Source organism: Lolium rigidum, chromosome 4, assembly GCF_022539505.1.
Source record: "Lolium rigidum isolate FL_2022 chromosome 4, APGP_CSIRO_Lrig_0.1, whole genome shotgun sequence".
NCBI classification, from domain to species: domain Eukaryota; kingdom Viridiplantae; phylum Streptophyta; class Magnoliopsida; order Poales; family Poaceae; genus Lolium; species Lolium rigidum.
In genome coordinates, this window is record NC_061511.1 from 146,757,649 (window position 1) to 146,773,233 (window position 15,585).

A 15,585-nucleotide genomic window follows, 5' to 3' on the forward strand; every position below is an offset into this window, starting at 1 on the left:
CGCGATGGCGGCGGCTCTGGAAGGTTTCTCGTACCGTGGCTTTTTTCGTATCGAAGATTTAGGTCAGGGGGCTTCTTATAGGCGAAGAGGCGGAGTCGGAAGGGTTACGGGGGCGCCACACAATAGGGGGCACCCCCCCTTGGGCCGCGCCGGCCTACTGTCTGGTGGCCCTGTGGCTCTCCTCTGGCCCCGCTCCGGTGTTCTGGAAGCTTCGTGGGATTATAAGATGTTGGGCGTTGATTTCATCCAATTCCGAGAATATTTCCTTACTAGGATTTCTGAAACCAAAAACAGCAGAAAACAGGAACTGGCACTTCGGCATCTCGTTAATAGGTTAGTTCCGGAAAACGCATCAAAACGATATAAAGTGTGAACAAAACATGTAGGTATTGTCATAAAACTAGCATGGAACATAAGAAATTATATATACGTTTGAGACGTATCAAGCATCCCCAAGCTTAGTTCCTACTCGTCCTCGAGTAGGTAAACGATAAAAAAAAAAATTATGTAGTGACATGCTACTTACATAATCTTGATCAACATTATTGTAAAGCATATGAGATGAATGCAGCGATTCGAAGCAATAGTAAAGACAATGACTAAACAACTGAATCATATAGCGAAGACTTTTCATGAATAGTACTTTCAAGACAAGCATCAATAAGTCTTGCATAAGAGTTAACTCATAAAGCAATAGATTCAAAGTAGAAGGCATTGAAGCAACACAAAGGATGATTAAGTTTCAGCAATTGCTTTCAACTTGTAACATGTATATCTCATGGATAGTTGTCAACATAAAGCAATATAACAAGTGCAATAGGTAAACATGTAAGAATCAATGCACGGTTGACACAAGTGTTTGCTTCTAAGATAGAAGGAAGTAGGTAAACCGACTCAACATAAAGTAAAAGAATGGCCCTTCGCAGAGGAAGCGAGGATTAAATCATGTGCTAGAGCTTTTTAAGTTTTGAAATCATATAGAGAGCATAACAGTAAAGTTTTGAGAGTTGTTTGTTGTTGTCAACGAATGGTAGCGGGTACTCTAACTACCTCGTCAACCAGACTTTCAAGAGCGGCTCCCATGAAGGACGTTATCTCTACCAGCAAGGTAGATCATCCCTCTTCTCTTTTGTTTACACATGTACTTTAGTTTAGTTTTATTTATTTATGGATGACACTCTGATACGTCCAAAACGTATCCACTTTCCCGAACACTTTTGCTATTGTTTTGCCTCTAATTTGTGTATTTTGGATGCAACTAACACGGACTAACGCCGTTTTCAGCGAAGCTGTTACGGTGTCTCGTTTTTGTGCGAGAAATCCAACTTTCGGGAAAAACCTCGGGATTTTGACAGAAGGCCATATTTTCCCGGAAAACTCACGGAGCCGAGAAGGGCAAGTCGGGTGGAGGCCCGAGGGCCCCACACCCTAGGGCGGCGCGGCCCGAGGAGGGCGCGCGGCCCTAGCGTGTGGCCCCTCGGCTGGCCCCCGATGCCCTCCTTCGGACTACTTATCGCCCTCGACCTAAAAACGCACGGGGAGAAGTCGAAGTCACCAGAAACCCTCCAGAACGCCGCCACATCGCGAAACTCCGTCTCGGGAGCCAGAAGTCTCCGTTCTGGCACTCCGCCGGGACGGGGAATTGGAGGAGATCATCGCCGCCATCACCACCGACGCCTCTACATCAACCAGCCATGTTTCCCCCATCCATGTGTGAGTAATTCCCCCGCTGTAGGCTGAAGGGGATGGTAGGGATTGGATGAGATTGGTCATGTAATAGTGTAAGATTGTTAGGGCATAGTGCCTAGTGTCCGTAATTGGTACTTTGATGATATTGTTGCAACTTGTTATGCTTAATGCTTGTCACTAGGGCCCGAGTGCCATGATCTCAGATCTTAACATGTTATTGTTTCATCATGATATTCATTGTTTATGGTCTTACCTGCAAGTTGTATACACATGTCGTCGTCCGGAACCAATGGCCCCGAAGTGACGAAATCGGGACAACCGGAGGGATGGTAGTGATGTGAGGGTCACATGTGTTCACGGAGTGTGAATGCTTTGCTCCGGTACTCTATTAAAAGGAGTACCTTAATATCCGGTAGATTCCCTTGAGGCCCGGCTGCCACCGGCTGGTAGGACAAAAGATGTTGTGCAAGTTTCTCATTGCGAGCACGTACGGCTATAATTGGAACACATGCCTATTGATTGCTTTGTACTTAGACACCGTTTTATTATTATCTGCAAATGCCACGCTTGATTGTTACATAAGTTTCTCTCATCCATGCAACGCCCGTTATCCGTCCCCGTGCCTACGGTATTTTAATCCTGCTGTTTACTATATTCACTCTTGCTGTCTCTGTTACTCTGCTGCTTGTTATTTCACTACTCGCTACTGCTATAAAGCTGTCACTACTGATAAACTCTTGCGAGCAAGTCTGTTTCCAGGTGCAGCTGAATTGACAACTCCGTTGTTAAGTCTTTCAAGTATTCTTTGTCTCCCCTTGTGTCGAATCAATAAATTGGGTTTTACTACCCGCGAAGACTGCTGCGATCCCCTATACTTGTGGGTTATCAAGACTGTTTTACGGCGCCGTTGCCGGGAGCATAGCTTTATTTGGAAGTTCACTTGGATTGATATTGTTCGCTGCAAATTCTCCATCATGGGTAAACCTCGCGATCCTAAAGTCGCCATATTACCATCCACTACAAGAAAAGGTACAACTGCGAGTACCTCTGCTGCTCTTGATTCACCATCCGTGATTGATAAACTTGTTTCACCGCCACATGCTTCACATGCTTGGTACTTCGCTCGAATCTGAAAACTCTTATGATATTGATAATGTTTCTGCTTGTGCTTGATGATAGTGGTTCATTGGGATCTTTTCTAGATGCTACAATTGCTAGGTCTATACAAATTGAAAATACTGAAACTCCTAATGCTACTACACCTGTTAATTCACCTGAACTTGATTATTCTAGTGATGATCCTGATGAAGATTATGTGGAGCTTAATGATGATCTTATTAATAGATGCAATGCTACTGCTGATGCAAGTAAAATTAAAAAGTTTCTCACACAATATACTTTTAGACATAAGTTATCTCCTGATCCTAAATTTGCCACATCTCCTATATGCATTAAGGATAAAGATTATGATTTTTCTCTTGATCTATCTCATATAGCTATTGTAGAGAAAGCACCCTTTTGTGGTACTGAAAAAGAAAGTGTTGTAGAACACATGATTGAACTTTCTTCTATGAGTAGTTTGTTTTCTGATGATATCAAGATGCGTACTTATTTTGTCGCTAAATTTTTTCCTTTCTCATTAAAGGATGATGCTAAAACTTGGTATAATAATTTGCCTCCTGGTTCTATTAAAAGTCCAACTGATTTGCGTGATGTTTTCTTTTGAAAATACTTTCCTGCTAGTGCTCAACATGTTGCTTTACAGAGAATTTATAGATTTGACCAGGGAGATGAAGAGAAATTGCTCGAGGCTTGGGCAAGATTTTGTTCTCTTATCGAGCTCGACCTAGACATGATTTAGAAAAGAATGATTTACTTGATATATTTTATAGTGGACTAACCATTGAGTCTAGGGCATATTTGGATAGTTGTGCTTGGTTGTGTTTTCAGGAAAAGAACTCCAGACGAAGCTGAAGAATTATTGGCTAAAATAGGCCGGAATCATGATGATTGGACTACGCCTGAACCAACCCCGACACCAATATTGAAGAAGAGGGGTATGATTAAATTAAATGATGAAGATATGAGAGAAGCCAAGAAGTCTCTCAAGGAGAAAGGTATTAAATCTGAAGATGTGAAGAATCTACCTCCCATAGAAGATATATGTGAGATAATTCCCCCTGCATCCATGATTGAGGTAAATTCCCTTCAGCGCTTTACTAGGGAAGATATTCCGTATTCAAAACCTCCTGCGCAATGCTTAGATGGGTTTGATAATTATATTGTTAAGCAAGAAAATTTCAATATGAGAGTAGAGAATCATCTAATGGAAAATTCTCGAGCTATTAGTGAATTGCATGATATTGTAGAGAGAACCTCCAATGATGTTAAGATTCTTGTTAAACATTTTCATATGGTTCAAACTCAAATTGATCAACTCACCAAAGTGCAAAATGATTTGTTGGGAAATAATTCTAAAGAAGAACATGCTTATGAAGTAACAACTAGAGGTGGTGTTTCTACCCAGGATCCTCTATATCCCGAAGGGCATCCCAAAAGAGTTGAACAAGATTCTCAACAAACTAAAACTAGTGCTCCATCAAAGAAAAAGAAAAAGAAACATAAAAATGTTGTAGAATCCTCTGAACCTGTTAATGATCCTAATAGTATTTCTATTTCTGATGCTTGAAGCTGAAAGTGGTAATGAACATGATAAAGATAATGATAAGAAGGATGCTTCTGATAAAGAAGAGGTTGAAGAAGAACCCGAAAAGCATGCTAAAAATAAAAAGTACACTAAAGAAGATTTTATTGCTGAGAAACATGGTAATGAAAGAGAACCTTGGGTTCAAAAGCAAATGCCTTTTCCTGCTAAGAAACTAAAATCAAAGGAAGAAGAACACTATAATAAATTTTGTGATTGGATGAAACCTTTATTCTTGCAAATCCCTTTGACTGATGCTATTAAATTGCCTCCTTATTCAAAGTATATGAAAGATATTGTCACTAACAAAAGGAAAATTCCTAATGAGGAGATTTCCACTATGCTTGCTAATTACTCTTTCAATGGTAAGGTTCCAAAGAAGCTTGGCGACCCAGGTATTCCAACTATTCCTTGTTCAATTAAGAATAATTATGTTAGAACTGCTCTATGTGATTTGGGAGCGAGTGTTAGCGTTATGCCTTTTTCTCTTTATAAGAGACTTTATTTAGATAAGTTGATACCGACTGATATATCTTTGCAAATGGCTAATAAATCTACTGCTATTCCTGTTGGTATATGTGAGGATGTTCCTGTTCAAGTTACTAATAACTGCTTGATATTAAGTGATTTTGTTGTGTTGGAAATGCCTGAAGATGATAATATGTCTATTATTCTTGGGAGACCTTTTCTTAACACCGCAGGGGCTGTTATTGATTGCAATAAAGGAAAGGTTACTTTCAATGTTGATGATAGGGAGCATACTGTCTATTTCCCCAAGAGAATTGAAAAAGCATGTGGAGTTAATACAATTTCTAATGTGAGAACTATCAAAGTTGGAACTATTGATTGTCCTATATATGAGCCTAAAGAAGAATATCAAACTCTTGTGATTGGATCCATATCAATACAATTCAAGGTAACATGATTGATTTGAGGTTTATTTCTTCTTATGCTATGTAAAATTTATTTGGTGGCAAGACTTGATCAACCTTGTTAACAAATACTTTTTATATGCATAGAGAAGGTAAACAACATCTCTTTCTTCCTCCACTTGCTCTAGTTGCTGTAGCACTTTTATTTTGCAAAGTTCCTTAGTTATTTAGAGATTTCAAAAAAATTCCTGGCCAGTAATAATAAACTTAATACCCAAAAATGTGCATTTTTCAAAGTTTTCGAAAATTCACTAAAATTATACCGTTGGTCCTATTTTTCGACGAGGCACCTGGGAGCACCTGGGGATGACCAGCGGGGCACCCCGGGTGGCACCCCACGGGCTGGCGCGGCCGGCAAGGGGGCGTGCCACCCTGGTGTGTGGGCCCCCTTTACCCCACTTTAGCATCTCTTCCTCTCACACTCTTCTCTCTCCCGAAAAAATCGACACCAGCTTCCTCTCACTCGTGTTTTTGCTCAAGAACTCCAGATTTCTCGATCTCTTTGCTCAGCCCAGATTTACTGTCGAAATTTGGCACATTTGCTTTTCGGTATGTGACTCCTTCGATTATCCAAGTAGAATTTTGTTTGGTGGAGTATATCTTGCATATTTTGCTGCTGTAGGTAACATATTTAGTGAGCTTGCATGCTTGTTCTAAGTGGTAGAAACTAGTTTTGATGCATGATTAGTACTCTAGCAAGTTCCTATGGTAGTTTCCCTCAATTATATGTCACCGAATCAAGTTTTATATTGTTTGTTGAAAAATTTCAGAAAATGGAAGGGAGTAGGCACCAACTCAACCAACAAGAATTAGAGGTGCAACAGGTCATGAGAGTTCACCGAGAAGAAGGAGTATACCCGCTTATTACCCATGCGTGGATTTTATGAGAAGTGCGGGGATTTTACAAGATGTTCAAACTCTAATCTCTCGTGCAGGATTGGACGATTTTGTTGATGGTGAACCATGCCAATATGCAAAACTGACTATGTCAGTAGTGCAAGATTTTAAATTCAATTGGTCACGATCTAACCCCATGGTTCAGTACAAAATTTATAATAAAAATGTCAACTTGCCATTCAATGATTTTTGTGCAGCAATCAGAGTGCCGCAATGGGGATCATGCGAGAAGATAAAGGGATCACCGCAAGAGTTCTTGGACCTCTTCAAGATGATTTGTCATGGAAGAAGCTTCTCAGAGGATGGTGGTAAAATCAGTAGCATTCATTTCCCAGCTATTCGTTACTTTGCTTATTTCATTACCAAGTGCGTTCTAGCAAGAAAGAATGGAAGTAAAATATCTATCCAGGATCTAGCCTTTCTAGCTGCTTCATTACAAGGTAATAGGACTTATAACCTGGGTGCTTTGATAGCCAACGGACTTGCTACTAACCGTGAGAAGGGAGGAATTTGTGGAGGTCTCATCGCCTCTCGCTTATTAGCTATGCATAATGTAGAACCTCACCATCTTGATATTCAACTCCCCATAGAGAAACTTGACATAGTCTCCATGATTAAGCATGAATTTGTTTCGATTCGTCTAATTTGAGCAACTCTGTCTTACAGAATAACATTTTATAAGAAATCTTGGACAATAACTAAGAAAACTGAAAAATTAGTAGGATTGCCTGCACCTGCTCTGTTTAACCTTGATTCCAGGGAGGATTGGTCAATCACGGAAGGTGAACTGAAGGCATACATAGAGAGAGATGGCCATCGTGCGAGAGACAACACGGATGAGGTCGAGGAACACCTCGACTCGTCATCAGATGCAGCAAGTTCTTCGCATCCACAAGCTGGGCATGAGGAGCCTCCACGCTTTTCTTCTGCATCGGGACTTTATTATGACTACGCCATGTATGATCCACCGGCATGGAACCCAGACCCTCGATGGGGTTGATCTCCACTTAGGCCAAAAGCCTAAGCTTGGGGGGAGGTATACCGGCATCACTCATTCTTTGCATATTATGGTTGCTGGATACTTGTACATACTTGTTTAGTTTCTTTGAGTGGTTTTCTAATGAGAGGAAGATGATATTTGGGGAGGTGCTGCCTGAAAACAGATTCTGGACTGTTACTAAAAAAATTCGTGCGCACATCCAGAACGTTATTTTGAGCTGCCAATTTTTGTGCAGGTTCCCCAGGTTGTTATCTAACTTTCATTAGTTGAACACTTTTCGAGCTGAGCAACGTAAGATTTTTGTAAAAATCGATTTCTGTACTGCTGTCAAATTTTGGCAGATTTCTGCCATCCTGCTTTTATGTGTTTCTTTTAGTTTTTATTTTCTTGTTCTTGCTTTGTTTCTTTCCTAAAACACAAAAAGACCAAAAATATTTCTGTTGTTTCTCTTCACCACTTGTTTACTTTAGTTTCTTGCATTTGTTCTGCTTTATTTGCTATTGCTAGTTTGCTATAAGAAAACCCAAAAAGATTTTGCTTTGTTTGCTTGTTTCCTTTTGTTCTTGTTTCCAAATTCGAAAACACCAAAAATATTTGCTGTTCTTCTTTGGTTTTGTAAAGTTCTTTATGAGTTCAATGGTCTTCGGTGGCTGGAGCGTGGTTTTCATTTCATATTATCCAAGCTACACAAGTGAAAAGGCAATAATGACGATCTACAACAATCTGATTGTGGTGAGAGGCTGGTATGAACTCTATTTATTTTCATTTTTTTTATATATACTCATCCATGTGAGCATGCTTGGTTGGTTCATGTGAGGTATATGTCATTTAAGAAGTCTAGTAGTTCATGATCTCTCATGTTAAGCTCCAATTTATTAATATGAGTAGCATGTCATGGATGTTTGCTTGCATTGTTTTATTCATAGATAGGTATGATATTGTGGTATCCTCCTCCGAATAATTCGTTTGAATTAACTTGGCACATGCTCACGCATGCATATGACTGAACAAGAGTCAATTAATCCTCAATGATTTACATTGCTTCGAGTTCGGTATCACTTTTATGCCTCGGTTAATTTATTTTGCCGCAAGCATGATTATGACGATTCTTGCTCTCTTGATTTGTCGCTCCCTAGTCTTTTGCTAGCCTTCACTTGTACTGAGCGGGAACGCTGCTCGTGCCTCCAAACACATGAAAACCAAGTTATTCCAGAGTGTCCACCATAAATACCTATGCATGGCATTTCAAACCATTCCAAGTAAATTCTCATGTGCTACCTTTAAAACCTTCAAAATGTTTCTCAATTTGTGTTAACGTTTCATAGCTCATGAAGAAGTATGTGGTGTTTAACTTTCAACCTTGTCATTTACTCTTGACGGATTTTCATATGGACTAGTGGCACACCCGCTTATCCAATAATTTTGCAAAAAGAGCTGGCAACGGGGTTCCCAGCCCCAATTAATCAACTTCATTAATAATTCTCTTCACATGTTTTGCTCTGATTCATCAGTAAGCAACTTAATTTTGCAAATAGACACTCCTCCATGGTATGTGATTGATGGAAGGCACCCGAGGATTCGGTTAGCCATGGCTTGTGTAAGCAAACGTTGGGGGGAGTGTCACCCATAATAAAACTAAAATACGTGTGTAAACAAAAGAGAAGAGGGATGATCTACCTTGCTGGTAGAGATAACGTCCTTCATGGGAGCCGCTCTTGGAAGTCCGGTTGGCGAGGTAGTTGGTGTACCCATTACCATTCGTTGACAACAACAAACACCTCTCAAAATAATTTTACTCTGTTTTACAAATGAAAAGCTCTAGCGCATGTTAATCCACTGCTTCCCTCTGCGAAGGGTCAATCTTTTACTTTTATGTTGTGTCTCCATCCTTTCTTTGAGCACTTTCTTGAGAGCACAAGCTGTCATTCTTAGTATAATATGCTTGTCTCAAAATATGATTGATTATGGTATAACTTTGATGCTTTTATCTTTGACAATCACTATTTCTAGTCTTTCTATGAACTTCGAGAGGTGCACGAGCATTTATGTTTCGTTGATCAAATATGGGCAAGCGAGATACCACTCTATCATACTCATTTATGAACATTGCAATCCTGCTTATATACATGATTCATGATGCTTACTATTAATTGTTGGTACCTTTCCATGATTGACATAGCTATTAGATGATCTTATTTGCATGTATCTTATTATGAACTGCCTAAGTGTTAGCCATAGCATGAGAATATTTACATCATATGAACAAATGTGTTCGTGAAAGTTCTTTTATCGCTCGGTTGTTAACCGAATTGCTTGAGGACAAGCAATAAGCTAAGCTTGGGGGAGTTGATACGTCCAAAACGTATCCACTTTCCCGAACACTTTTGCTATTGTTTTGCCTCTAATTTGTATATTTTGGATGCAACTAACACGGACTAACGCTGTTTTCAGCGGAAGCTGTTACGGTGTCTCGTTTTTGTGCGGAAATCCAACTTTCGAGGAAAAACCTCGGGATTTTGACAGAAGGCCCTATTTTCCCAGAAAACTCACGGAGCCAGAAGGGCAAGTCAGGTGGAGGCCCGAGGGCCCCACACCCTAGGGCGGCGCGGCCCAGGAGGGGGGCGCACGGCCCTAGCGTGTGGCCCCCTCGGCTGGCCCCCGATGCCCTCCTTCGGACTACTTATCGCCCTCGACCTAAAAACGCACGGGGAGAAGTCGAAGTCGCCAGAAACCCTCCAGAACGCCGCCACATCGCGAAACTCCATCTCAGGAGCCAGAAGTCTCCGTTCTGGCACTCCGCCGGGACGGGGAATTGGAGGAGATCATCGCCGCCATCACCACCGACGCCTCTACATCAACCAGCCATGTTTCCCCCATCCATGTGTGAGTAATTCCCCCGCTGTAGGCTGAAGGGGATGGTAGGGATTGGATGAGATTGGTCATGTAATAGTGTAAGATTGTTAGGGCATAGTGCCTAGTGTACGTAATTGGTACTTTGATGATATTGTTGCAACTTGTTATGCTTAATGCTTGTCACTAGGGCCCGAGTGTCATGATCTCAGATCTGAACATGTTATTGTTTCATCATGATATTCATTGTTTATGGTCTTACCGCAAGTTGTATACACATGTCGTTGTCCGGAACCAATGGCCCCGAAGTGACGAAATCGGGACAACCGGAGGGGATGGTAGTGATGTGAGGATCACATGTGTTCACGAGTGTTAATGCTTTGCTCCGGTACTCTATTAAAAGGAGTACCTTAATATCCGATAGATTCCCTTGAGGCCCGGCTGCCACCGGCTGGTAGGACAAAAGATGTTGTGCAAGTTTCTCATTGCGAGCACGTACGACTATAATTGGAACACATGCCTATTGATTGCTTTGTACTTAGACACCATTTTATTATTATCTGCAAATGCCTCGCTTGATTGTTACATGAGTTTCTCTCATCCATGCAACGCCCGTTATCCGTCCCCGTGCCTACGGTATTTTAATCCTGCTGTTTACTATATTCACTACTGCTGTCTCTGTTACTCTCGTCTTTGTTATTTCACTATCGCTATCTGCTATAAAGCTGTACTACTCGATAAACTCTTGCGAGCAAGTCTGTTTCCAGTGCAGCTGAATTGACAACTCCGTTGTTAAGGCTTTCAAGTATTCTTTGTCTCCCCTTGTGTCGAATCAATAAATTGTGTTTTACTACCCGCGAAGACTGCTGCGATCCCCTATACTTGTGGGTTATCACACTCCTTCCAACCTTTTGCTTTCACAAACCATGGCTAACCGAATCCTCGGGTGCCTTCCAACAATCGCATACCATGAAGGAGTGTCTATTTTCAAAATTAAGTTGCTTACTGATAGATCAGGGCAAAGCATGTGAAGAGAATTATTAATGCAAGTTAATTAATTGGGGCTGGGAACCCCATTGCCAGCTCTTTTTGCAAAATTATTGGATAAGCGGATATGCCACTAGTCCATTGGTGAAAGTCTGTCAAAAGTAAATGACAAGATCGAAAGATAAAACACCACATACTTCCTCATGAGCTATAAAACATTGTCACAAATAAGAGATAATAGCTTTTGAATTGTTTAAAGGTAGCACATGAAGTATTTGCTTGGAATGGCAGAAAAATACCATGTGGTAGGTAGGTATGGTGGACACAAATGGCATAGTTTTTGGCTCAAGGATTTTGGATGCACGAGAAGAATTCCTCTCAATACAAGGCTTAGGCTAGTAAGGTTGTTTGAAGCAAACTCAAGTATAAAACGGTGCAGCAAGACTCACATATCACCATATTGTAAGCATTATAAGACTTTACATCGTCTTCCTTGTTGTTCAAACACCTTAACCAGAAAATATCTAGACTTAGAGAGACAAATCATGCAAACCAAATTTTAACAAGCTCTATGTAGTTCTTCATTAATAAGTGCAAGGTACATGATGCAAGAGCTTAAACATGATCTATATGAGCACAACAATTGCCAAGTATCAAATTATTCAAGACATTATACCAATTACCACATGCAGCATTTTCTGTTTCCAACCATATAACAATGAACGAAGAAGTTTCAACCTTCGCCATGAACATTAAGAGTAAAGCTAAGAACGCATGTGTTCATACGCAACAGCGGAGCGTGTCTCTCTCCCACACAAGCATGAATTTATTCAAACAAAACAAAAACAAACAGACGCTCCAAGTAAAGTACATAAGATGTGACCGAATAAAAATATAGTTTCAAGAGAAGAAACTCGATAAGTTGTCGATGAAGAAGGGGATGCCTTGGGCATCCCCAAGCTTAGATGCTTGAGTCTTCTTGAAATATGCAGGGATGAACCACCGGGGCATCCCCAAGCTTAGACTCTTCACTCTTCTTGATCATAGTATATCATCCTCCTCTCTTGACCCTTGAAAACTTCCTCCACACCAAACTCGAAACAAACTCATTAGAGGGTTAGTGCATAATCAAAAATTTCACATGTTCAGAGGTGACACAATCATTCTTAACACTTCCGGACATTGCACAAAGCTACTGGAAGTCAATGGAACAAAGAAATCCATCCAACACAGAGCAAAAGAGGCAATGCGAAATAAAAGGCAGAATCTGTCAAAACGAACGATCAGTAAAGAGGAATTTTTTAGAGGCACTGGACTTGCTCAGATGAAAATGCTCAAATTTAATGAAAGTTGCGCACATATCTGAGGATCACGCACGTAAATTGGCAGATTTTTCTGAGTTACCTACAGAGAATCCTGCCCAAATTCATGACAGATAGAAATCTGTTTCTGCGCAGTAATCCAAATCTAGTATGAACCTTGCTATCAAAGACTTTACTTGGCACCACAATGCAATAAAATAAGATAAGGAGAGGTTGCTACAGTAGTAAAAACTTCCAAGACTCAAATATAAAACAAAAATTGCTGTAGTAAAATAAACACATGGGTTATCTCCCAAGAAGTGCTTTCTTTATAGCCATTAAGATGGGCTCAGTAATTTCAATGATGCACTCCCAAGAAATAAGAGTTGAAGCAAAAGAGAGCATCAAAAAGCAAATTCAAAACACATTTAAGTCTAACATGCTTCCTATGCATAGGAATCTTGTAAATAAACAAGTTCATGAAGAGCAAAGTAACAAGCATAGGAAGATAAAACCGAGTGTAACTTCAAAAATTTCAGCATATAGAGAGGTGTTTTAGTAACTTGAAAATTTCTACAACCATATTTTCCTCTCTCATAATAACTTTCAGAGGCATCATGAACAAACTCAACAATATAAGTATCACATAAAGCATTCTTATTCACATGCATAAAAGTATCATTACTCTCCACATAAGCATAATCAATTTTATTAGTTGTAGTGGGAGCAAATTCAACAAAGTAGCTATCATTATTATTCTCATCATCAAATATAGGAGGCATATTGTAATCATAATTAAACTTATCCTCCATAGTAGGCGGCACCAGAAGACCACTATCATTATAATCATCATAAATAGGAGGCAAAGTATCATCAAAGAAAATTTTCTCCTCAATGCTTGGGGGACTAAAAATGTCATGCTCATCAAAACCAGCTTCCCCAAGCTTTGAATTTTCCATATCATTAGCAACAATGGTGTTCAAAGCGTTCATACTAATATTACTACTAGCATGCAAATAAGGTTCCATAGGTTTTTAAATTTTCGCATTAAACCATTCATGTCTTGACTCAGGAAATAGTTTAAAAAGCTCACGAGATGTTTTCCATTATGCCTTACTAGTGTTTAACAAGAAACAAAAAGATGCAATTGCAGGATCTAAAGGAAATAGCTTCGAGCACACACACAACGGCAACAGAAAAGTACTTAGTTACCTAGGACCGGAGTATGAGTGGCTTTTACCTTTCCTCCCCGGCAACGGCGCCAGAAAAGTGCTTGATGTCTACGTGTGCTTCTATTCTGGTAGACATTGTTGGGCCTCCAAGAGCAGAGGTTTGTAGAACAGCAGCAAGTTTCCCTTAAGTGGATCACCCAAGGTTTATCGAACTCAGGGACGAAGAGGTCAAAGATATCCCTCTCAAGCAACCCTGCAATCACGATACAAGAAGTCTCTTGTGTCCCCAACACACCTAATATACTTGTCAGATGTATAGGTGCACTAGTTCGGCGAAGAGATAGTGAAATACAAGTAGTATGGATGTGTATGAGTGGTAATAGCAATCTGAATAAAATATGGCAGCGAGTAAACATGCAACAGAACAGTAAGTAAACGGAGTTTCAGTGCTTGGAAACAAGGCCTAGGGATCATACTTTCACTAGTGGACACTCTCAACATTGCAATCATAATGGGATATAAATAAGCACTTCACTATGCTATTCCGAATTACTCTCTGGCAAGATAACGAACTCTAATTCATCATGTAGGCAAACCTTAAAGATGTATTCCCAAGTACTAATGAACACCCCACGCTGTCACTTTGAGCATTCATAGGAGGTACTAACACACCACAATTTCATAGAGACATCCAACTCAAATCATAACTCGGTGAACAAGTATTCCGTGAAATATAGCCTAAGAGACCCACACGGTGCACACACTCGTCACCTTTACACACGTGGGACAAGGAGTCTCCGGAGATCACATAAGTAAAATCCACTTGAATAGCATAACGACATCTAGATTACAAAGCTCATCATATGGATCTCAATCATGTAAGGCAGCTCATGAGATCATTGTATTGAAGTACATGGGAGAGAGATTAACCACATAGCTACCGGTACAGCCCTTAGCCTCGATGGAGAACTACTCCCTCCTCGTGGGAGACAGCAACGGTGATGAAGATGGCGGTGGTGTCGATGGAGAAGCCTTCCGGGGGCACTTCCCCGTCCCGGCGGCGTGCCGGAACAGAGACTCCTATCCCCAGATCTTGGCTTCGCGATGGCGGCGGCTCTGGAAGGTTTCTCGTACCGTGGCTTTTTTCGTATCGAAGATTTAGGTCAGGGGGCTTCTTATAGGCGAAGAGGCGGAGTCGGAAGGGTTACGGGGGCGCCACACAATAGGGGGCGCCCCCCCCTTGGGCCGCGCCGGCCTACTGTCTGGTGGCCCTGTGGCTCTCCTCTGGCCCCCCTCCGGTGTTCTGGAAGCTTCGTGGAATTATAAGATGCTGGGCGTTGATTTCGTCCAATTCCGAGAATATTTCCTTACTAGGATTTCTGAAACCAAAAACAGCAGAAAACAGGAACTGGCACTTCGGCATCTCGTTAATAGGTTAGTTCCGGAAAACGCATCAAAACGATATAAAGTGTGAACAAAACATGTAGGTAGTCATAAAACTAGCATGGAACATAAGAAATTATAGATACGTTTGAGACGTATCAGTGGCCCAATCCTTTTTAGCACAAAGGACAAGCCGGTTTGTTTACTTATAATGACCAAACGTTCTTGAGGATACACGGGAATTTAGTCTAGTGCTTTCGCTTCATATAGCTGATTAATCTTCATTGTTTTGATAAGTGTTGTGTGGGTGAACCTATGCTAATGCACCGCCCTTCCTAGGACTAATACATACTTGTGATTATACCCCTTGCAAGCATCCGCAAATACAAGAAAGTAATTAAGATAAATCTAACCACAGCCTTAAACTCTGAGATCCTGCTATCCCTCCTGCATCGATATACCAACGGGGGTTTAGGTTTCTGTCACTCCGGCAACCCGCAATTAGCAAACGAATACAAGATGTATTCCCTTAGGCCCATAAAGGTGAAGTATCATGTAGTCGACGTTCACCATGACACCACTAGAAGAATAACACCACAACTTAAATATCATAACATTGAATATCAATCAACATAGTTCACTACTAACATTTAGACTTCACCCATGTCCT